General features: G+C 53.2%; 1 protein-coding gene across 3 annotated transcripts in view; it reads right to left on the bottom strand.

Moving 5' to 3' along the window:
* The window catches only part of Smox (spermine oxidase), a 34,522-nt gene extending 18,191 nt beyond the window's left edge, over positions 1 to 16,331 (bottom strand). Inside the window, exon 1 of one of the 3 annotated variants that reach the window (XM_037205232.1) lies at positions 16,059 to 16,331. The gene's annotated coding sequence lies outside the window, so the exon portion shown is untranslated. Of the gene's footprint in view, positions 1 to 14,283; positions 14,306 to 16,058 lie in introns of those variants that run through there. The other 2 variants (XM_028878605.2, XM_037205231.1) reach the window with 2 other exon arrangements.
* Positions 16,332 to 21,448: the final 5,117 nt, after the last annotated feature.

Genomic DNA, 21,448 nt, shown 5'->3' with positions numbered 1-21,448 from the left:
GTGTCTGCTCCACACCAAACACGGAAAGCCCTTTATCCGCTGGCCCTGCTGGCCTCAGTTCTCCAAGATACTCCCCTCCACACACAACATAAATCCCAAACTACAAAGCCTTGGGCTTCCCCAGCCCACCTAATGGCCCAAGGGAAACTTCTCCCTTGCCAAACATCAGAAGAGCTGCCTCTGGTTCTAAGCCGCACAGTCCTCATTGGGACTCAGGAGCTGTGCCACCATTTCCCAAAGCCACTGTGAACTGCAGGCCCCGCAGACTGGCTCTGAAGTACAACCGCCATCAGATGGCTCCCAGAGCACAAGGGTCTCACTAGGGACCTCTTACTGCCTGGTATCTCAGGACTGAGGCTGCAACCTCCCAGTCCCTGAGCAAGGCCAGACTCCAGGCTGGACTGGTAGTTCTCCAGCAGGGGAGCATGGTCAGCAGCCCAGCCAGGGTAGACACCCCTGCTCCTCAACACCAGGGCCAACTCTGCCTCTCACACTCATCCACTGCTCCCCAGCTGTAGTCACTACCGAAAATACGATTCCACCAGCGATCACCTCCCAACCTTTCAAAGACACAAAAAACACTCTACCCATCCTGGACCCTCTGATACAAGTTACTCCCTAGGGTGTCCGGGATGCTATTCTTCCCTCAGGTCACCTCAGTCTGGATTTCTTCATCTGCTGCCTGCAGAAGAGCAAGGCTCCAAGGTCACCAGTCTCCTCCTCACTTCATCTCCTTTAGAGTCTAGGACCACACCAGCTGAAGCCCTCCAAACTAGGTCATTGCCTCTAACCAGCATCCTTCCCCTCCCTCAAGCCCGATGTCTGCTCATGCGAGATCTACCCAGGACTCAGGCTACCTTCCCTCCACTGCAGGAGACAGAGCAGCTGCCCCCTCCTCAACCAGCTCTGGGGACCTCAGGACTCTCTCCCAACAGGTAGGACTAGTGGCCTGGGGCAGTAACAGCTTCATCTTCCCTAGAGGGATACTCTTTCCAAGCTTCTAGCAGGAAGAAAGGGAGAAGGAAGAAAGTGGGGGATGGGGGGAGACGGACTGGTCCAGGAGAACATCTTTGGGCTGTCCAGCAGGTCTACAGAGGGATTTGGAGTCTTGAGACCCCCTAGACAATGCAATTATTCTTCTAAGGTAAAAAAAGAAAGAAAGGGGAAAAAAAAAAGAAAACCTCCCAGAAATCCCACACCAGCTGCCTTGCTGTGCTGGCGAACAAAGGACTCTGTGTCTGTGCAAGCCTCCTCCCACCCTCCAGTCGGGGGCAGGCTGCCCCAGCCTCCCAGCCAGACCCTTCCCAGCCTTCATGCCCAGGCCACAATGAGTACACTGCGCAGCACCACCAACCAGAAGGGCCAGGCCAATGGACAGGAATAGCAGGAATAGAGGTGTGAACCCAGTGGGCAGAACAGGGCAGTCCAACTCTGCAGCCTACTTGCTTGCTAAGAATCCCTGGGCTAGGGCCTGCCTTTCTCTAGGCCCTATTTGGCCAACACTTCTAAACTCACCCCAAGAGCACCACACACGCTCCCACCTCCTGGGGTCACATGGCTCAGGGACACCTGCCCGTCTTCAAGCTTCTCTGTCGGGAATTGGGGAGGGCTCTACCTGCTTGTGAACTGCTGGGAGAAGGATACAACCACAGGAGAGACGTATGGCCACCTGCAAGTGCTACCTCACAAGAAAGGTCACGGGAGGAAGGTCCCCAAAGGACTGTTAGAGAGGGTGGAGTCACCCTCCAAGATCCCAAGCTCCATTGCATGTAAAGGAACCCAAAGCTTTGTCTTTGCTCAGAGCCCAGTATCAGCCGTGGCCCCAACCCAACAGAACCCTCACCCTGGTGTCAATCAAATGCCCACAACTTGACTCCCAGCCCAATCTCGACTGGGTCTGAGCCCCTCAGCCCTGACTCTGCCTGACCACCCTTCCCCGATTCAGTGGTCATTAGGCAACTCCAAGTCCACAACAGGGCAACAGCAGAGGTACCTCATTTCCCAGACCAGCAGCAGCCCTGATGACAACCAAGGCCCTCACTTCCTCCTGGTGCCTGGCTTCTCTCCAAGCACTGTGCCTTTGTTATGCACCTCTCTTCCCTCAAAATGTAGTTCTGAAAAGGACAACTTCAAAAAGCTTCTTGTGACCCTGTTTCAGAACAGAGGAGGGGAGCCAGCACTCTTGGCAGCCCCTGACTGGCAATGCACACACACACACACACACACACACACACACACACACACACACACTGACACACCGTCTCTCGTGGAAGGAGTGAGGTAGGAGTGGGCGGTACACTGGGAGGGGTGGGCACCCTGGGCCAGACTCAATTTCCTGCTACACTGCAAAGCAGAACAGACATAAGGTACTTTATAGTGCCCTGAACAGGCAGACCCTGTAAGAAGCCTAGTTGGGGGATCGCCCTCTCTCTCTCTCTCTCTCTCTCTCTCTCTCTCTCTCTCTCTCTCTCTCTCTCTCTCTCTCTCACAAATAGTCTCCTCCTACAGGACAACTTTAGCACCACAGTTTTCACGGATGTCCTGGGACGTGATCACCAACTTTTCAACGTCAGTAATTTGAATTTCCACCACTTACTGGGTGCGTGACAGGTCAGTTGGCTTTTGGTTTTTGTTAACTTGACACAAGCGAGAGTTATCTGTGAAGAGGAACCTTGCCTATAGGCAAGTCTACAAGGCATTTTCTTGATCAAGGATGTGGGAGGGGAGGGCCCAGCCCATTGTGGTCCTATCCCTAGACAAGTGGTCCTGGGTTCTGTAAGAAAGCAGGCTGAGCAAGCATGAGGAGCAAGCCAGTCAGCAGCACCCTCCATGGCCTCTACATCAGCTCCTGCCTCCAGTTCCTGCCTTGGCTTTCTTCCATGGACTGTAACTCAGAACATGTAAGCCAAATAAACGCTTTCTTCCTCAGGTTGGGGAACCTCATCAGTAAAACGGGTTGTGTGACAATACACACAGAGGCCTAGAGCCGTGCACGCATAGCAGCAATATTTCTTTATTCTCCCGCAGGCCCCCACCTGTACATAGTGGGAGTCACCAAAGAGAAGACTGAACCAGGTGAAAAGACGTAGGTGGAGCTTGGGAGGAAGCAAGCCCACCCAGGAAGGGTCACAGGCCTTTTAAGTAATCTCACATTAAGTAATTTCAAAGCAGGAATGTGAAGCCAATGGCAGAGCTACCCACCCCATAGAGACATTCCCGTTGTCTTGTGGTAAGGACAGAGAAGGGTCAGCTGTACCCACCTGCTGCTGGTGCTTGGACCTGCCAGGCCAGAATGCATGAGTGCAGCCTCCCAAGAGCCCTTCCGGGACTCACACCCTAGCGTAGCCCTCTCCGCTCCACCCGACCTTTGCAGAAAGATAGAATGCGACATCTGAAACTGGGTTATAAGAGACACGGTGGCCACACCATCCTGCCAAGCAGGCGTGACCCACCACGGGAGCAGATCCTCCAGCCCCTGAGCCTCCAGATGCCTGCAGCCTCCTGGAGGACCCTGAATCAAAGCCACCCAGCTCAACTGCATCCCCATTCCTGACTCACAGATGAGCTACAAGTGATGATTTCGCTGTTTTAAAACTACTAGCGTTGAGGTAATTTATTGCCCAGAAATAGATACTGAATAATCTCCAGTTTCCTATCCAGGAGGCCTTGAGGGGGAGGGAGATCCCCGGGTAACACCTCCGTCACTCAGGAGCTCCATCGCCTCCACTGTGAGAAGCAGAACTAGAAACCAGGCCCACTGACAGGTACATCACATTCCCCAGGAGACGTCTACAAACACCTACACTCACACCACCTCATTTAAGTCAGACTCTATGGAATGGAGCCGACTCCTCTGTGAAGCTATTTCAGGTGCAGGCTCCAGCTGCAGAGACTGCAGGGAACTGATGCTGTATCGGAGGAGGAGGCTGACGAAGCCGAGCCCAGATCATGGCCAAAGTCCTCCTTTATGTTGTCACTGACTGGCTTCCAAAGTCCTCTGCAGTCCAGGTCTGAATACACCTCAAGCCGTGCGTGTCCTTACCATCACACTCCCACGTCCTCTTCCCCTTCCTCTGCAGCCTCTGCAGAAAGAGAGACCCCAGGACACAGGGCCGGGGTCTAACTGAACAAGCTGGGAAAGCCTTTTCTCGTCCCCGAAGTGGGAACAGCCATCACACGTGCCCTGGTCTGGGTCCTATGCTCCCCGTCAGAAATACTCAGTGAGATCTGTGTTTGCATGTTTTGTCTCCTACAAGATGCAGCCTTGCCTGGTACTGCATTTGACCCTGTCGAGGACAGAGCATCAAATTATAGAGACAGGACGGCCCTGAGGCTCGCAGCTGGGTAACTCAAAGGTACAACAGGGAGCTAAGATCCAGACTGTGGAACCTAATACAGTCTGGGAAGGGGTCAGTTCCGGTCCCCGACGGTGGCACTTAGAGGCACAGCTGATGAGAATAACACGTCACTTGAGATCAAGGTGCCCCCACCCCTCCCTGCCTCCATCCTGTCCTCCCTACCAAAGGTCTCCTGCTGAGGCCTGAAGTCCCAGGTCCCAGAGGCATTCACCTGACCTTCCTACCATGCCCAAAGAGTTGGGAATAGACATCTAAGCAGGAGCAGGGAGGACGCATCCCACCTTCTCCCCCAAGGGAAGGAGTCACCCAATGAACAGCATACAGGCATCCCAGTCTCCACAGGCCATGCATGTCCAGTGGCTGTGGAGTCTGGGTGGGCACAGGGCACGTGGGTAGGGTGTGAGTTTCTTACTAAATCACGGGGGCATTCTAGGCCTGGGCTGGGCAGATCTGAAGAGACTGGACAGCATACACAAAGCGTGAGAGAAATCCATGTGGAACCAGAGCCAGGTGGTAGGGACAAACCTTTTATTCATTGAGCAGGTTTTAATGAGTGCTACTCTGTGGCAGCCCTGGGCACTAGGAATACAGAAAAGCTAGAGCTTGCCTCCTTAAGAACCTGACAGGTCAGACAGAGCTTACGAGAGCCACAGAGAAAGAAGCTGGGGTGGGGGCCAGGGAAGGCACTGGCTCAGAGGAAGTGAGAATGCCGTGTGGACCTCCCGGAACTTACAAAGAGGCAGGATGTGGAGCCAAGGCAAGGCTCAAGTCACAAGCGTGACTTCAGTGGCCAGTCATGACACACACAGCTGGGAGAAACCCAGACTAGTTCTTTGTCATCTCGCTGACCCTCTGACCCCTCATGGTAAGTCTAGGGTGTGGGAAAGATCAAAAACCTACCCAAGACCAAATACCATGATGCAGGCCCCAGGGCTTGAGGGGTGAAGCCTGGGCTCTGTGCTCCTGCCAGGGTCATCACCAGAGGTGAACAGGCTTCTGCAGGTCACAGCCCCTAGCACACACCCCCAAACACAGTAGAACTGCACTGGGCATCACCTGCACTGACGAGGCACCACCTACATCAAGAGGCAAATGCACCCAGCGTCACCTGCAGACACAGGCCAGTCCACCCCGGATGTGAGTCACCATGCCCAGGGCCAGATGCAACAGAGATCTACCCTTGGTGAATACTGAAAGACGGGCACCCAGGAGGTGTCAGCTGGTAGACGAAGGAGTGGCTTCCCCGCGGGCTTCTTTCCTCTCCCTTCCCACACACTGGCCACAGCTCTAGGGCAAAGCAGACCGGCACAGTCAGCACTTTCGGCTGACTCTTTCAAAACCACTTGCAAGAACTGAGGCTGTGAACACAGCTCAACCACTCAGCTCCGCTCCCCCCCCCCCGCCCCCCCCCCAGCCCTCAGTGGCCCTCGTGACTCTGCACAAAGCCCAACTGTGCCTGACAGTAGACCCGGTGGGGGGTGGGGGTCCTCCGGCAGCAAGCCTGTCCTCTCTCCTGGGTCACGGAGCCTCCGCTGCACCCAGCATGAGACTTGTGCTCCCTGCATGCAAAGAAACCCTTCAGCCCCACAAGGGCGGAGATGTCTAAGGTCTGCTGGATCTGGGGAGCGTTTGCAAGGAGGGAGTCCTTGTCTTCAATAAACCCCTTTCTAGCAAAACTTCCACTCAAAGGTCCCCCCATTACAGTACAAATTACAAAGCTGAGGTACATGATCTCAAAAACATTTGCATCAACAAAAGAACCTCCCCCAGTCCAACAACAGAAGAACACCAGAGCAGACAGACAGACTGCTGTTTGATTTTTCCATTCTGTACCAAACTCTGGGCTGGGCTTTCCATTCACTACATCCTTCACGCTCCCAAGCATCCTGCCCCCCGTTGTACAGATGAGGGAACAGGCGAAGAGGGCCTGAAGAGAGCAGATGGAGGCCGCAGCAGGGTCAGCCTCTGCTCAGTCTTTACTCGGCACCCCACCAGGGCAGCAGTCCCAAGGGTGGCTTGCCCCAGGCTTGGGGGCACTTCTCTTGTCCTACCCTGCTCTACTGTAGACTGACTCTGTACACACTATGCCAGACACTTGGGGATGGAAAGAGTCACCTCAAAGCCTGGCAGCTCACCCCAGTTGCACAGCCAAAACCTAGGGCTGGCACTAGGAACCACCTGCCTCTTGGCCTGGGTGCTTGGCGAGGAGGCTCCAGACCCCTCTAGTCTCCCCGCCCCAGGCGCTAGCTTAGGCTTGCCAGGCAAACACTGTCAGACTTGCCCTTCACACTGGTCCCTCCTGCCCTAACAGGGTACAGGCGACAACAACGTTGCTTTGCCAGCCCAAATGGAACCACCAAGAGTGACAATCCATGAGCCCCACTGGCCGGTCAGTCACCTCCTCTGGCTAGCCCAAGACTTCCCCCTCCTGGTGACTTTAGGGTGCTAACAAGTGCCGGAGACCAGCCACCGAAGGGCTCTTCACACTATCCACGCAGGAAGCACAACCCATACCCGAGCGAGCCGTCTGCAAAGCCAACGGCGTTCCCAGCAAAGGCCACAGCTGGGTCTAGGGCCTGTGACGTAGCCCATAAAACACCTGGGGAGCTAAGACACCGAGTTTATACACCAGACAATCCCTTCGCGTCTTCTTGTGAGGTTCAAAGAGACTCAGTAACTCCCTGCTTTTGAAGCCAAAGGTCTCCCGAAGCATTCTGCCATTGTCGCTATTTTTTTATGGAGCAAGTTTGAAGGCACAGGGTGGCAACGCTAAACACCTCCCTGCGGAAGGCCTAGTCCTCACAGCCATGCCTCCATATTACAGAAGTGAGCACCGAGGCTCAAAGGTCATGAAAGCCATTCTCTGAGCTCACACTCTTTAATTTCGATGTCCATCCCAAAGCAACTCTCCGGACGCCAAACCCTTTCCAGTCTAACTCACAAAGTTTTGCATTATGTAGGGCTTTATGTCAATTTACCAAAGGTAAGGAGAGTGAGAGTCCTGAGTACTGAACAATGAAAACTCTTTTTACACATTCTTCCGAGTGTTTGCCTGCAGGCCATCCTCGGTGTCTCCTGACAGCATTATCCGAAACTCTATTTGACTTGGAGTCTAGGATTTCACTAGCCTTCCAGGGACAGCACCCCCAGCCCCCGCATCAAGACAGCAAGCAGACAGGCAGAGTGGGAGTGGGCACAGTTGAAGGTCTGGGTACAGGTTCTGAGGGGGCTGCCGGATGAGGAGAGAGTATCAAGGCAGAGAGAGGGTGCAGAACCTGGGTTTCACCAGTGTCCCCTTTCTGTGAAAGGTGACAGTAGCCCGGGTCTCAGCATGGGGGCGGGGGCAGGAACCAGTTCATGGCTGGCAGGGGTGACTAGGCTCTTTGCTTTGTTTTCTAATAATCCCAACTCCCTTCCAAGTGAGGCTTCTCCTGATCGTAAGTCATACTGGCCTTAACACCCTTCCCCACGGAGGCGGAGGACTGAACGGCTGGGGGGTCAGACCCCACACCAGGCCACCCAGCCAGGCCTAAATGCGATGCTTTTCTTCAGCCTCCAACCTTGGTGCTCTAACCCCGGACTTACAGAGAACCCAGGGCTCCAGCCTGTTCAAGAGCAAGGGCAAAGGACACAATATGCCACAGGACTGGGCCGAGGCTGGTGAGAGGCCCCACGGATCATCCTCTTCCCAGAGGGCCCATGGCAGAGGCATCGGCTTGTCAGCACCTCTAGGTCCGGCCCCTCCTCTAGGACTGCTGGGAGGCCACACCCTGTCTCCCCACCTGAGCTGCTGAACAAAGAGTCCTCACACTGCAGATGTGCAGGGGAAGAAGGGTGGGGGAGCTCAGACTGTCCCCACCAGCCACAGGAAGGTGGGGGGCAGGCACCCCAGCACACCACCTCCTCCCCGTCCTGTGCTGACCACACCCACTCAGAGAAGGTCCTCATATTTTGCAGAATGATAGACTCTGAGGCTAAGAGTCACACACGGCACCCGACCACTCCCCACGTTCTGAGCCATGACGGGGCACAGATACTGGGGTCCTGTACCCCACCTCCTCACTGTGTACTCCGCCATGTTGCTCACTAAACACTGTCCTGGTCACCTGGCTCCTTGGGGCCTAAGTAATTAAGACAGGTTCCCACCCGTCTCTTACTTGGTCTTGTGTATTGTTGTTGCTATTTTTTGTTTGCTTTGCTTTAAGTTTTGAGATGGGGGTCTCACTATATAACCCATCCTGAAACTCTTGGGGGTGCTTCCTACCACTGGGATTACATGCAGTTAACGCCATGTCCTGCGTGGCCACTGTTCTCTCCCAGGGCTCCTCTGGCCCCCAGGACCAAGCTGTGGTGTCTTACCCCTCCCCTACTTCCTCACCCCACTGGGCGCTACTCCTGAGGCCAGTTCCCGCTGCCCTAACCCCCCACTCTTCCTTTCCCTAAGCAGGACTCCACCCCAGCCTCGGGGGTGTCTCTGCTGGCCTCTGTGCCTCTCTTATCCAGGGTAGGCCCTTCCCTGGGTCCTTCCTGGAGACACTGCTTCCATCCATTTGTTAATCACACAAGTGAAAACTTCAAACTGGCGCTCCACGTCCTACAGCCCCCGTGGCTGTATATATTATCCCCGTGGCATAAATAAGAAACTGAGTCACGGGGAGGGTCAGCTTCTTGCCCAGAGATCATATCCTGCTCAGGTAACTCCTGAATGAGAGGGTAAGAGAGGCGTACGTACATCAAGGAAGTGGCGGGACAGTGTGACACTGGCCGACGTCCCTCCCAGAATCAGAAGGTCCGAGCCTGCGGCCGTGAAGTCCTGGGCATCAGATTAGACCTTCTGGGTCCGTCAATCACTCACCCAATGAAGAGAGCAGAGACCACCAGAGCCCAAGACAACTCTGGGCCTGGGATCCATCTCGCCTATCCCTCCCTCTGCAAAGCCCTTTGTGTCCACGACTGTCAAGTGTGCTTGTCCCATCAAGCCTACCCCTCTCAGGAAACTAGCCCCCGACCCTTCCTTTCCTCCCGAGCGCTTCTGAGCCCATCCACCAGCCATGTTTGCGGTTCGCAGTGAGCAGCATTCTTCCACAACAGCCCTTCCCAAGGGGTATTTTCCTGCTCAGTAAGACAGTAGGAAATCTTTAAAGACACATTATTTCCTTAGCAAAATAAGCTTGAGAAACATGTGATCGTCTGTCTTTCCTATATAACTTGTCTGGACCTCCAATTTTCATAAACACACTCCCAACAGGACAGCAGAGCGGACCTGCCAATTTCTTCTCTCATTTGTTTCCTAGTCCCTGGGGAGGCTTACAGCAGTCCTTGAGAATAGTACCCCTCAGGAAGACTTGGCAAAATGGGGAGAGAGGCGTGCCTGTACCCTCCTCTGAAGAGTTGGTAGAACACCTGTAGAACTCAAGCTAAAAGCAGACCAACCCCAGCCCCGCCAGCCCCTCGGGCGCAGGGTGGCATTCACCTTCACTGTCTGTCTTCCCACCTTCTGCCCGAGAGTGGTGACTGCATGCTTGGTGCCAGCATCTAATGGGACCTCAACCGACTGACTCTAAGCTATGCTAAGCCCGGAGAGCAAGGAGCCTTGGGAGAGCCCTAGGCAAGCCAGACGGTTTCCACACCAATTACTCACTCTACTGCATCACTAGCACACACTTTTAATGGTAAACCAGAAGTTAGGTATATTAAGCTCCTACTCTGGAAATACACAGAGCCCCACCCAACAAACTCTGTGACATCACTCCATAGGGGAACAGAACCTCTCTGTTCACAGACAAGGAAACTGAGGTGGCAAAAGGGAGCGGACACTCGCCCGTAGTGGCTCAGCCCAGGCCCTGACTCCTAAATACACTGGGGAGGCGACCAGGGCAGCCACAGCCTCGTTCATGTGACCATCGATAGCAGCAGCAGGGACTCCCACGGGCCAAAAGGAAGGAGAGGGCACGCTCCAGGAAGACAGAGGGCTTGTCAGAAGTGCCACAGCTGGGCTGGAGCTGAAGCCAGCTGCAGCCCCAATCTCTCGCTCCGCCCTGGCTAGAGGAAGGGTGCTCACCCCAGATTGGCTCCCCCACCAGACGAGGCTGCAGGCAGAGATAAGGTGTCCTGCCTGTCATCTACATGTCACCCTGTGTAAGGCCCAGTCACCCCAGACACCCCGTTGTGGTCTTGGAGCTCCAAGAAATCAGGCCTGTGAGGCCAGCCTCTGAGACTCAAGCACCCATAGGTCCCTCCCTCATCTAGGCCCACGTCGGAGCAGGCCACCTACAAGCATCCTCTCCTACTATCTCACTGAGTCCCTTCTACACTCCCCATCCCATCGGCTCCTTTGCCCACAGAGGTTGCTCCCTGAACTCTGCCAAAACAACCCACTAGGGACTGAGAGTGCCTGCTATAGGTCCCATCTAAACTGAGCCTGTCACACAGAACACGGGTCTAAATTCACTGCGTAGACAGTGGCCAGTGGAGCAGCATTTCTGCAAGGCCTGTGCCCTTAAAAATGCAGCCTCAACCAGGCATGGTGCACACCTTTAATCCCAGCTCCCGGAGGCAGAGGCAGGAGGGTCTTTGTGAGTTGGAGGCCAGCCTGGTCTACCTAGGGAATTCCAGAACAGCTACATAGTGAGAAACTGTCAGGAAAAAAAAAAAGAAAAGAAAGAAAAAAAAGAAAAGAAAACCCAGACAGGAAAGGAAAGGGGGGAAATGCGGATTCCCAGGCCTCACTCTGGACCCACTGAATCAGACGAGACTGACCTGCATTTTAGTTAGCCGAACAGGTGGGATGTCTGTGCTCAAGTTTGAGAAGCATTTTTAAAACCACAGCTCTAATCATATTGTGACAGCCATGACCTATAACCTTCGGTGGTTCCCTGGGGCCTGGTATAAGTCCAGATTCTGCAGCTGGGCAATCAAGCTTTTTCCCAGGCTGGCTTCAACCCACTTCCCCAGGCTTGACCTCCTTTTCCACGCTGGGAATGCCACCAGTCCTCTAAAGGGCTTCAGGGCACTCTCGCGGCACAAATGCTTCCAGGGGGCCTCTCTGAAGCGCGCCTGGCACTGCCAGCTCTCTTTGATTTCCTGAACAGTGAGGACCACACCCTTTGTCCCAGCTGCCTCTCAACACCAGGCTGGGTGCAGGAGATCCCAGGTGCCAACGACATCTAAGGAGACCTAGGGTCCAGCTCAGGCTCTGCACCAGCCTCCAATTCAACTCAGCAAACTAGGATGCAGGCATAGACAGGCCTCCTCCGTGAACCTCCTGACAACTACAGCAATGTCCTTGCTGTGTGCCTCAGTTTCCCCAAATGCAGAAGAGAATGTCCAACGATCCTACTTTCTCTTCTTGGGAGGAGCTGCCCAAGTGGAAGAACAGATCCCCTAAGCTCTGGGGCTCAGGATTTGTAATAAACATTACCCCTGTGTGGTCAGCAGCCCCTCCTCAGCCAGCCAGGGCCCTAGAGGTGGTCATGTGTCTGGAGGTGTCCCTGGAAAAAGGCTCACAGGCACAGCTGCCCTGGCCTGGGTCTCAGGCACCTCTTAGAAAGACCCTCATAAGAATGTAGCCCCACAGAACTGCCAACCTCCACCACCTCCAGGGGCAAAGAAAAAGTCTCATCCCATTTTACAGAAGGGCAGAGAGAGGCCAATGCACCTCCAGTCCCTCTTCTCTATCCCTCGGCTCTGTACTCACATCCTATCCAGCCCACCTCAGAGCCCAGCTGGGCCCCCAGGAGTCAAGCTTGAAGCACCGCCTCACTGTTCTAGGCAGGATCACGAAGAGGCTAGCTTGTCTGTGGACCCTCATTGAGCTTCTCTGGGGAGGGGAAATTCACAGCAGTGACAGGGACATAAACCACGAGGTGACATTCCAATTAGTGCTTAGACTCGAAGCACAACCCCGCCCCCGGCAGAACCCTGATATCAGTGTGCACGAACCCCAATTCATCCCAGAAGAGAAAGTGAGGCCAGGAGCGGAGAATCCTAGCAGCCCACCTCGGCAAGGGCCCCACCCAGCATTAAAGGGTATCGGGCACCCGTGCAAGGCAGGAAAGGCCCTTGTATGTTAAGAAGCCCTACACTGGCCCAAATCTAAGAGGCAAGGGGGAGCTGGCCTGGCTTCCAGAGCCAGATGGTTTGGGTTCAGACCTCACGCTGCCACTATTGGCTGTATACTGGACCTCCAGCCTGCCCTCAACAAAATGGAAGAAAAGGCAACCATGTAAGGTGCTGAGAGCAGTGAAGGAATCCATCGGCTGAGTCCTTAAAAACAACACCTAGTGCCCACTGAGCACACTAGGACCTATTCTTACCCCTTGCCCTTGGCCAGATTTCCTCTACTCAAGATGCTCTCTTTGCTCCCACCTATGCCAGTCCATGGCGAGCTAGCCATGCCAGCCTCACCCCAGATACGAACTGGTAGCTCCTAACTCCAGCACTTGACTCACAGTATGACATTTGGGTCTATGCTGGATTCCCCTGTCAAGATCCCAGCTCTCCGCCCTTCCATATCAGAGGTCCCTGGCTCTCCCCCTCCACTCTGAAATACTAGCCCACGGACTGTTCTGTGCAAACTGGAAAGCTGTGGATAGCAAGATGAGGCTTCCTAAAAAGACACACCCCCAACTCCAGCTTATTCTTTCTCTCACCTCCCTGGCCCTCTGGGTTGGAACATGCAAAAGCCACCCAAGGGAGTAGGCTGAACGAAATCCCAGGCTGTCTCCATGTCCTGAATTAGAGACCCTGCTTCCTACATTCCGCATAGCCACAGTCTAAACACACGTACACCTTGATTTCTAGCCAAGAAAGCAAAGGAAATCATTTAGCTGCAACCGACCGCCAGTGATCCCCACATGCCTGGTCTCCCCTAGTTAGACAGGAATGACCTCAAGGTACCCCTATCTTCTCAGCTTCCCCTTTTCACATCCTACTTGCTGGCTCACATTCTTGCAGCAATTTGCACAACTGCTTTTGTGGAAACAAAACTCTTCAGGATCACTTAAGGCTACAGGAGTCTCCCATGCTGACTGGAATACCCAAGTCTTTCTGCCTAGCCGAACCTCACCTTTACGGCTCGAGATTTCCTGAGTGTTACCTACAGGGCACCAAGCAAGATGCTTCAGATACAGCAATGGGCCAACCTGTCAAGGGACAGTGCTTTTAGGAGACCGGCAATGGGCCCACCAGTCAAGGCTGTAGACCTTAAGAAGGCAAACGATGCCCAGACAACTGTAACAAGGGTTGTCAACTCTTAAACATAAAATGAAGACAGTAAAGCAAGTTCTATGGTGAATCACAAGTAGAGGAGGGGCCCTCGACACAGGCTAGGATGGTATCTGGGGAAGGAATACTTAGATTTAGAACTAAGAAAATATAAGCAAAGCATGTCCAGTAAAAAGCACTGGAAAGTCATCTTCAGGTCAAGGAAGGCATCACAAGCAAAGTCTCTGGGCCAGGGAAAAGCTCGGGGTGTTGAAGAGACAGAAGTGACTCAATGTGCCTGCCAGGGAGACGAGAACGGTGACAAGAGTCAAATAAGGCTGGGAGGCCATCGGTGGCCACGTGACAGAGGGCCAGCTGGGCCATGGGAAGGTTCTGAGACTTCATTCAAGTGTAATAAGCCATCAAGGAACAAAGTGATCTGATCAGAATGTTCCATGTTATTCTTGCCGCTCTGTTTAATAAAAAGATGCAAAGGAGATAAGTGGAGGCACTGGGAGAGGCTGCTGTAGTATTTGGGAAGACTCGAAGGGCGGCTTGGCATGGGGCAGTAGCCTGACGTGAGAGCAACAGATTCAGAGCATGGAGAACAGATCCTAGATGGACTCTGTGGATAAAGAGCCAAGTGGTCTGGGACTGGCTGTGAGGGGTGGGTAGAAAGGAGCCCATGCTGCCTATCCTAAAAGATGGGTAGATTACCAACCATTTTCAGATGGCAGGACCCGAGAGGCTCCTGTCCCCAGTGCTCGGGATCCTGCTTCATCCACGTTAGTCTTCTGTCAAGCAGGACAGGACAAGCGATCAGAAGGGTGGTGACACCCAGCTGGGCCAGAGACAAAATCTGCCATTCAAAACGATGAGCATGAAACACTTAAGGTCTTTGTGTTCAGGGCTGGAGAGGCGGCTCAGCGGTTAAGAGCACTGGCTGATCTTCTGGAGGACCTGGGATTCAGTTCCCAGCACCCACATGGCAGCTCATAACTGTCTGCAACTCCAGTTCCAAGGGATCAGACACCCTCACACAGACATACATGCAAGCAAAATACCAATGCACATAAAATAAATCAAAAAAGAGATCTTTGTGTTCATAAATTGTTTTTGTTGTTGTTAACCATAAGAAGGAATGAAGCCGGGCGGTGGTGGCACATGCATTTAATGCCAGCACTCGGGAGGCAGAGGCAGGTGGATCTCGGTGAGTTCAAGGCCAGCCTGGTCTACAGAGCAAGTTCCAGGATAGGCTCCAAAGCTACACAAAGAAAGCCTGTCTCGAAAAACCAAAAAAATAAAAAGAAGGGATGAAAACGGGGGTAGAAAGTGAAAAGGGGATGATGTCTCATTAGAAGGGAGTCAGGAAAGGAGGTGCTGAGAACAGAGTCCTGGAGCCCTCCAACATTTAAGAGCTAAGTGAAGTGGTTCCAAGAAAGCAGGCTAAGGCAGACAGGCAAGAGGGAGGAACTGGAGAGCCCTGAGAAGGATACCACTCTGCACAAAGCTTTTAGGAGACCTGCAAAGTGGGCAAAGCCTGCTAGAGTGGCCAGTCACTGGAGACCCTGGGTGTCTCTTAGGGACACTGCTAAGGACAGGACTTTCAAGGAAGATACACTGTAATGGGAATTGGGTCCCCGCCTTCAAGGGGGTGAGATTCAAGGTTAACACGGGAAACTGTAGGAGAGGTGCCTGTTCTCATAACCTGTGGGTAAGAAACCCCGGGGAAACATATGGGAATGGTCACAGGGCCCAGGAGCCTACGAGGAAGCATGGCCCTTCGGGCACTGTAATATCCCTTCCTCTGTAAGAGGTCGCAGAACGCAAACAAGAGGGCCATTTACACACCTTCTTGACCCTCCATTTACCCCCCGCCCCGCTGACCTCCACTCAGCACCTGCTGTCTCCCCCACCCCCCAAGCTCGGCCAAGCGGACCCCAAGCGGGGTCGTGCTGTGCCACTACCAGTCGGTTCCTCGAACAACCTGTGGGCACGTGCTTGCTCCTGGTGCAAGATCCGAGAGGTCCGCGACCGCTGCTCACCTGCTCCACAGGCGCGCCACCCCCAGGCCGACAGCCGGCCTCCGCACCCCTTCCCGGCGAAGCGACTGCTCCAACTCGCCCTACCCCTTCGCGAGCCTGGCTCCCGCCAAGCCTGGGGCAGACTGCGAGCCCCGGGACGGCCCTCGGGAGAGCTGCTCCCCATTCCTCTCGCTGTCCCAAAGAGACCCGCGGACTCCCGGCCCCCGCCGCCGCCGCCGCGAGCTGCGCTCCCTCGGCTCCCCAGCGCGCACCCTCCGGGCCGCCCCGAGTGTCTAGCCGGCTTTGTCTGCGCCGCCGTGCGGGGCGCCCGGGGGATGCGGCCCAGACCCCGGGGTCGCAGCCGTCCGGGGCAGCTGCCTCTGCCCACCGCCCGCCGCCGGCCTCCGTCGGGAGCCCCTCGCCTGCGCGGCACCGTGGCTGCCCGCGCCGGGCCGGGGAGGCCGCGCCGTACCTTTCCCTGCGGAGCCGGGGAGCGTCTTTGCGAGCGGCCTCGGCCTCTCCGCCTCCCCTCCTCCGCAGCCGCCGGGCTTCCTCCTGCAGCCGCCGCCGGGACCGTAGGGCCGAGCCAGCCGCCGCGGCCTGTGCGGGGGCCCCGCTCCGCCTCGCGTCCCCGGCCCACCCCGCCTGTGCGCTCCGCCCCGGACCCGCCCACCGGGGGCGGGGAGCCCGAGGCCACCCGGCCTGGAGCCGCGGGCGACACAGCCACCTGCGCTCCCCTATCTCGCAAATGGGACGCCTCACCCACCCATCTGCCTAGGAACAGAGCCAGCCCTGGCGCTGCCCCGCCCTGCAAAGCCGCCGAGGTCTTCCGGCACTGTAAGAGAGCGCCCGCCTCAGTTTACCCACACCCAGGAGCCGCCCTTTCGAAAGGGAAGAGAGCCCCTCTCCTCCTGCGCTGCCTCCACTCACTCAGGTCTCGGTTGGGTGTCCACGTCAAGCCGGAACCTAAGGTGAAAAGGAAAGAACACTCACATCCCAACCAGTTCCCTCACTGCCAGGGCCATGGTCTGAAGTGGCCCTTTTAGGAAGTGTATTTCCCTGTAAAACCCCCAAACTTTTAATAAAAGCTAAAGTTAATATTAAGTGGCACTTTTTTCTTTAAAAAAAAAATTGTAATTGCTTAGAAATTATTTGTTAGCGGGGCAGTGGTGGCATATGCCTTTAATCCAATTGTTCTCAAGCTTCCTAATGCAGTTCCTCACTTTGCGTTGACCCCAACCATAAAATTATTTCGTTGTTACTTCATAACTGTAATTTTGCTACTGTTATGAATCGTAATGTAAATATTTGATATGCAGTATCTGATATGCGACCCCCCAAAGGGGTCACGACCCACAGGTTGAGAACGCTGCTTAATCCCTGTACCCGGGAAGTAGAAGCAGGCGAATCTCTAAATTCAAGGCCAGCATGGACTACAGAGTGAGTTCCAGGACAGCCAGGGCTACACAGAGAAAAAGAAAGAAAATCGTGTATCCATCTCTGCACCCCTATTCAGTCTTTCATGTTTTATTGGAAATACACCAGGTCAGCACTGGATCCAAGGGAATACAAGCCCCTGGCGGCAGCAAAGCCCCTACTTTGGGCTGTGTCTCAGGAGGATACCCTCCCCTGATGTCAACCTGGAACAGGCCAAGGCTGAGCACAGGTCACTATAGGTTCAGCCAGGAGAGAAACAGGATGTGGTGACAAATACGTGTGACCCCAGCCTCAGGAGGCCAAGTCAGGAGGGTTACAGAGTTCAAGGCTAGCCTTGGCTACACACCAACTTCAAGGCCAGGCGGAGCTACACAAGCCTGCCTCAAAGGAACAAGGAGTAGGGGTGTAGCTCAGCAGAAGAACACTTTTCAACGTATCCAAGGCTCTGGGTCCAATCCCCACAACTGAATTTTACCAAGCGGCCCAGAGAGCAGATGAGGCCCTGCAGAAATGAGCTCTTACGTTCCCTGGCAGAGGGGACCACTTAGGACCCAACTTCAATGGGGGCAAGTCCATTTCACAGGGGGTTTCTTCTCACTCAGAAAGGTCTTCTCATTGGTCAAGCTCAAAGTCCCTCTTCCCATTCTAAACGCCAGGTCCTCCTGGGGTTAAACTCGGGTAGACACCATCCTCTCCTCCATGACCCCTTCACCCTCCACCAAAGAGCAGAATGGTTATGGATGGCTTTAAGGACTCAAGCTCTTGAGTGAATTCTGCCTCTGGGTAGTTACTTAGTCTTACGATCTTGTTTCAGTTTCCTCAGCTGTAAAATGGGCAGGTACTATTACCTGCTCCAAAGAGTGGGAATAAATAAAAATACTAATCTGGTCTCATCGGGTAGGAAACTACTCAGACGGCTTTTGAGCAAATAAACGGGGAACTTAGTTATTTGTGTAACAGAAAACCCCAGCAGTGTGCAAAGACCCAAATAAATAAATAAAGACACAGACTTGGTCTTCCTATGCCTACCTGCTCCTCACAGTGAGAACCTGTTGTCAGCAGCTCTAGGCTCCTTCCTCACAGGCCACGCCCTCTTTTCTTTCAGTAAAACAGTTGGTTCCTATGTCATCCCACGGCAGTCACTGAGGTGATGCCTGGAGTCAATCCATCTACTCTAAGCCATATGAATAGAGTGAAGAAGAAGAAGAATTGTAGGGCCCTGTTAACTAGCAGAAGGTGAACGGGCCCAGCTGTGTGTGCCAAGCACACAGCAAGTTCCCCTCCAAAAGTCATTAAAGATACACATGTTCCAAATGAGACAAATAAGAAAAATCCACCTGTTCCTGGGCAGGTATTAAGCATTGTTAAAATTCTGTTTTTAAATTGCTCTTACTAGCTGGGCATGGTGGCACATGCCTTTAATCCCAGAACTCAGGAGGCAGAGGCAAGAAGATAGCTGAGTTCGAGGCCTGCCTGGTCTACAGAGCAAATTCCAAGACAGCTAGGGCTACACAGAGAACTCTGTCTTGAAAAACAAAATCACTATTAGTGATAAGTTTTTAAGTTCTTTGAGACAGGGTTTCTCTGTGTAGCTTTGTGCCTTTCCTGGAACTCACTTGGTAGCCCACGCTGGCCTTGAACTCACAGAGATCCTGCCTGGCTCTGTCTCCTGAGTGCTGGGATTAAAGGCATACGCCACCACGGCCCAGCTCTAGTTCTTATTGAAGTTCTACTGGTGTTTATGTTCTTGTCTATAAGCAAAAATGTTGGGAAATGTGGAGATTTTGTTCCCTAAATTGGAGCTATTGGATTCTATCTTTATTGGATTATTGATTTCTTTGAGCAAAGGCCTGCCAGTCAGACATCCAACTGGACTACCCTTGGGCCAATTGCAGCTGTTTGGAACTCTCCATGGACACAAAGATTGCCCTGGTTCTTCTGGCTCCTGAAGGCACAAAGCCAGGCAAGACTTTCAGTTTGCAGCACACTCTTTGCTATTTGAAGCCCAAATGAACTCAGATGATCCCACAATCATCTCCACCCAGGACAGAGGGAGCACACTTCCCCTAGTGGCCTAACAGAGGGACTGCCACGACCTATACTAGACCTGTAAACACAAATGTCCGTTTATGTATGTTAGGTGTATCGTTGGTACAAACACAGACCATCGTTTGTACATGAGACACGCTATGATTGGTCCAGATGCTCCTTTCCTAGCTAGACAGATTTAGTTCTTGATGCACCAGCTGAGAGACACCCTCCTGGGCCGCCTCCACCCCTGTTGCAACATTACACTCAGTAAGAGGCTTCTCTCCAGTGGCTTTGTCTGCTTTTAGTGGGGCTAAAAGAAGCAGTAGAGACCGTAAGAGGCAGAAACTCTGCAGTAGTGCAGCTCAGCAATCAGCAGGCCAGGCTGCAGAGTGACCGAGTGGTTAGCGGCTTGACAGCTGAAGAAGAGATACATCAGCAGCTTTAGGGAATGGCCAGAGCAGGAACACCGGGTGTGATCAGAGCAGACAGAATGGAAACCTGAGGCTGAAGCATAGAAGGCTGTAAGGAGCATGGGAAGAGAAACTGCAAACCTGGTCACCAAAGACTGCTGGAGGACCGTCTGGCCTTTAAGACACCCGTGGCTCAGAAGCTGTAACACTGGCTGCTGTCAAGGACTAGGAAATGCCAACTTCTAATCCTACCCAAGAGCTATATACTTGTATTAGTCAGGTTTTTTCAATCAATTCCTCTCTCTCTCTCTCTCTCTCTCTCTCTCTCTCTCTCTCTCTCTCTCTCACACACACACACACACACACACACACACACACACATATAGATATAGATGTAGATATATAGATATATATGGTATTTATTAGAATGACTTACAGGCTGCAGTCCAGCTAATCCAATGATGGCTGGCTATGAACAGAAAGTCCAAGAAACCAGTAGTTGCTCAGTCCATAAGACTGGATGTCTCAGCTGGTCTTCTAGATATTCTGGAATGCAGAAGAAGGAGGCTCCAATGCCAGTGAAGGAATGGACTTGCCAGCAAGGCGAGGACCAGCAGGCAAAGAGCAAGAGCTTCCTTCTTCCATGTCCTTATATAGGCTTCTGGCAGAAGGTGTGGCCTACATTAGATCTGAATTAAAGATCTGGATTAAAGATGTCTCCCCACCCCAAACATCCAGATTAGAAGTAGATCGTCTCACTTCATGCTCACAGGTGTGCCCTCTATTTTAGGGTTTTTAGTTAATTCCAGATGTAGTCAAGTTGATAAACAAGAATAACCATCACAATACTTGCAAAGCAGAAGGTCCCCAATGCCCTGGGCTGGCTAGGGCACCACCTACTGTGGCTCCTACCTACCTTGGCTTTACCTATTGTTGTCAAACTCTGGGGGATCCAAAAGCTGCCAAAGATCACAGGTGGAAGCCCTTACCCATGATTTCTATCTGGGTAAAACAAAAGGACTCCAGCCAGAGGAGGAAAGCATACGGTGCCGGTACTTTTGGAATATTTGTCTATGTTTGAGGAACTTCCCAGGCAACAAATCCTTCTCCACATCCCTACTTCAAAGCCAGAACCTCTCTTTCCCAGGCTCCTTTGAAGCTAAGATGTGTTGTAGGATATTTATACAAGGTGTGAAAATGGATTGCTGTGATTGGTGTAATAAAAAGCTGAGTAGCCAATAGCTAGAAAGAGGTTAAGCAGGACTTCCAGAGACAAAGAGGACTCTGGGAAGAAGAGCAGAGATGCCAGGAGATACAGAGAGGAAACAGGAGGTGCAAGATGGAAGAGAGGTAATGTGACGCCGTAGAACGTAGGTTAATGTAAATGGGTTAATTTAAGTTATAAGAGCTAGTTAAAAACAAGCCCAATCTAAGGCCAAGCTTTCATAATTAATAAGTCTCCATCTCGATTTTTGGTGAGCTGGCAGCCCAAAAAAAAAAAAAAAATCCGTCTACATATGGCATCCAATGTGAAGGCTCGAATATTCAAACATAGGATCTGAGAAAACTAAAAAAGTTCTGGACAAGGAGCCAGATGTGGCTTCCTAGTCCTGCAGTCTCCCAAGCTGGTGCTCAGCATACAGAGGCACAGCTACCAGCCGCTGCGTGCCTTCTGGAGCCAGCCACCAGCACCATGCACTAAGCCGAGCCACTTGGTGACTGACATGGCAGTTTAAGATTTGTCTCTCCAGCCGGGCGGTGGTGGTGCACGCCTTTAATCCCAGTACTCAGGAGGCAGAGGCAGGTGGATCTCTGTGAGTTCGAGGCCAGCCTGGTCTACAGAGCGAGATCCAGGAAAGGCGCAAAGCTACACAGAGAAACCCTATCTCAAAAAAAAAAAGATTTGTCTCTCCAGCTGACCTGAGCTAGTGGGAGCTCGCAGACTCTGGATTGACAGCTGGGGAACCTGCGTGGGACTGAACTA

Source organism: Peromyscus leucopus, chromosome 4 (genome assembly GCF_004664715.2).
Source record: "Peromyscus leucopus breed LL Stock chromosome 4, UCI_PerLeu_2.1, whole genome shotgun sequence".
Taxonomy (NCBI): domain Eukaryota; kingdom Metazoa; phylum Chordata; class Mammalia; order Rodentia; family Cricetidae; genus Peromyscus; species Peromyscus leucopus.
Note: the sequence above shows the minus strand (reverse complement) of the source record. Positions and strands in the feature narration are given on the sequence as shown.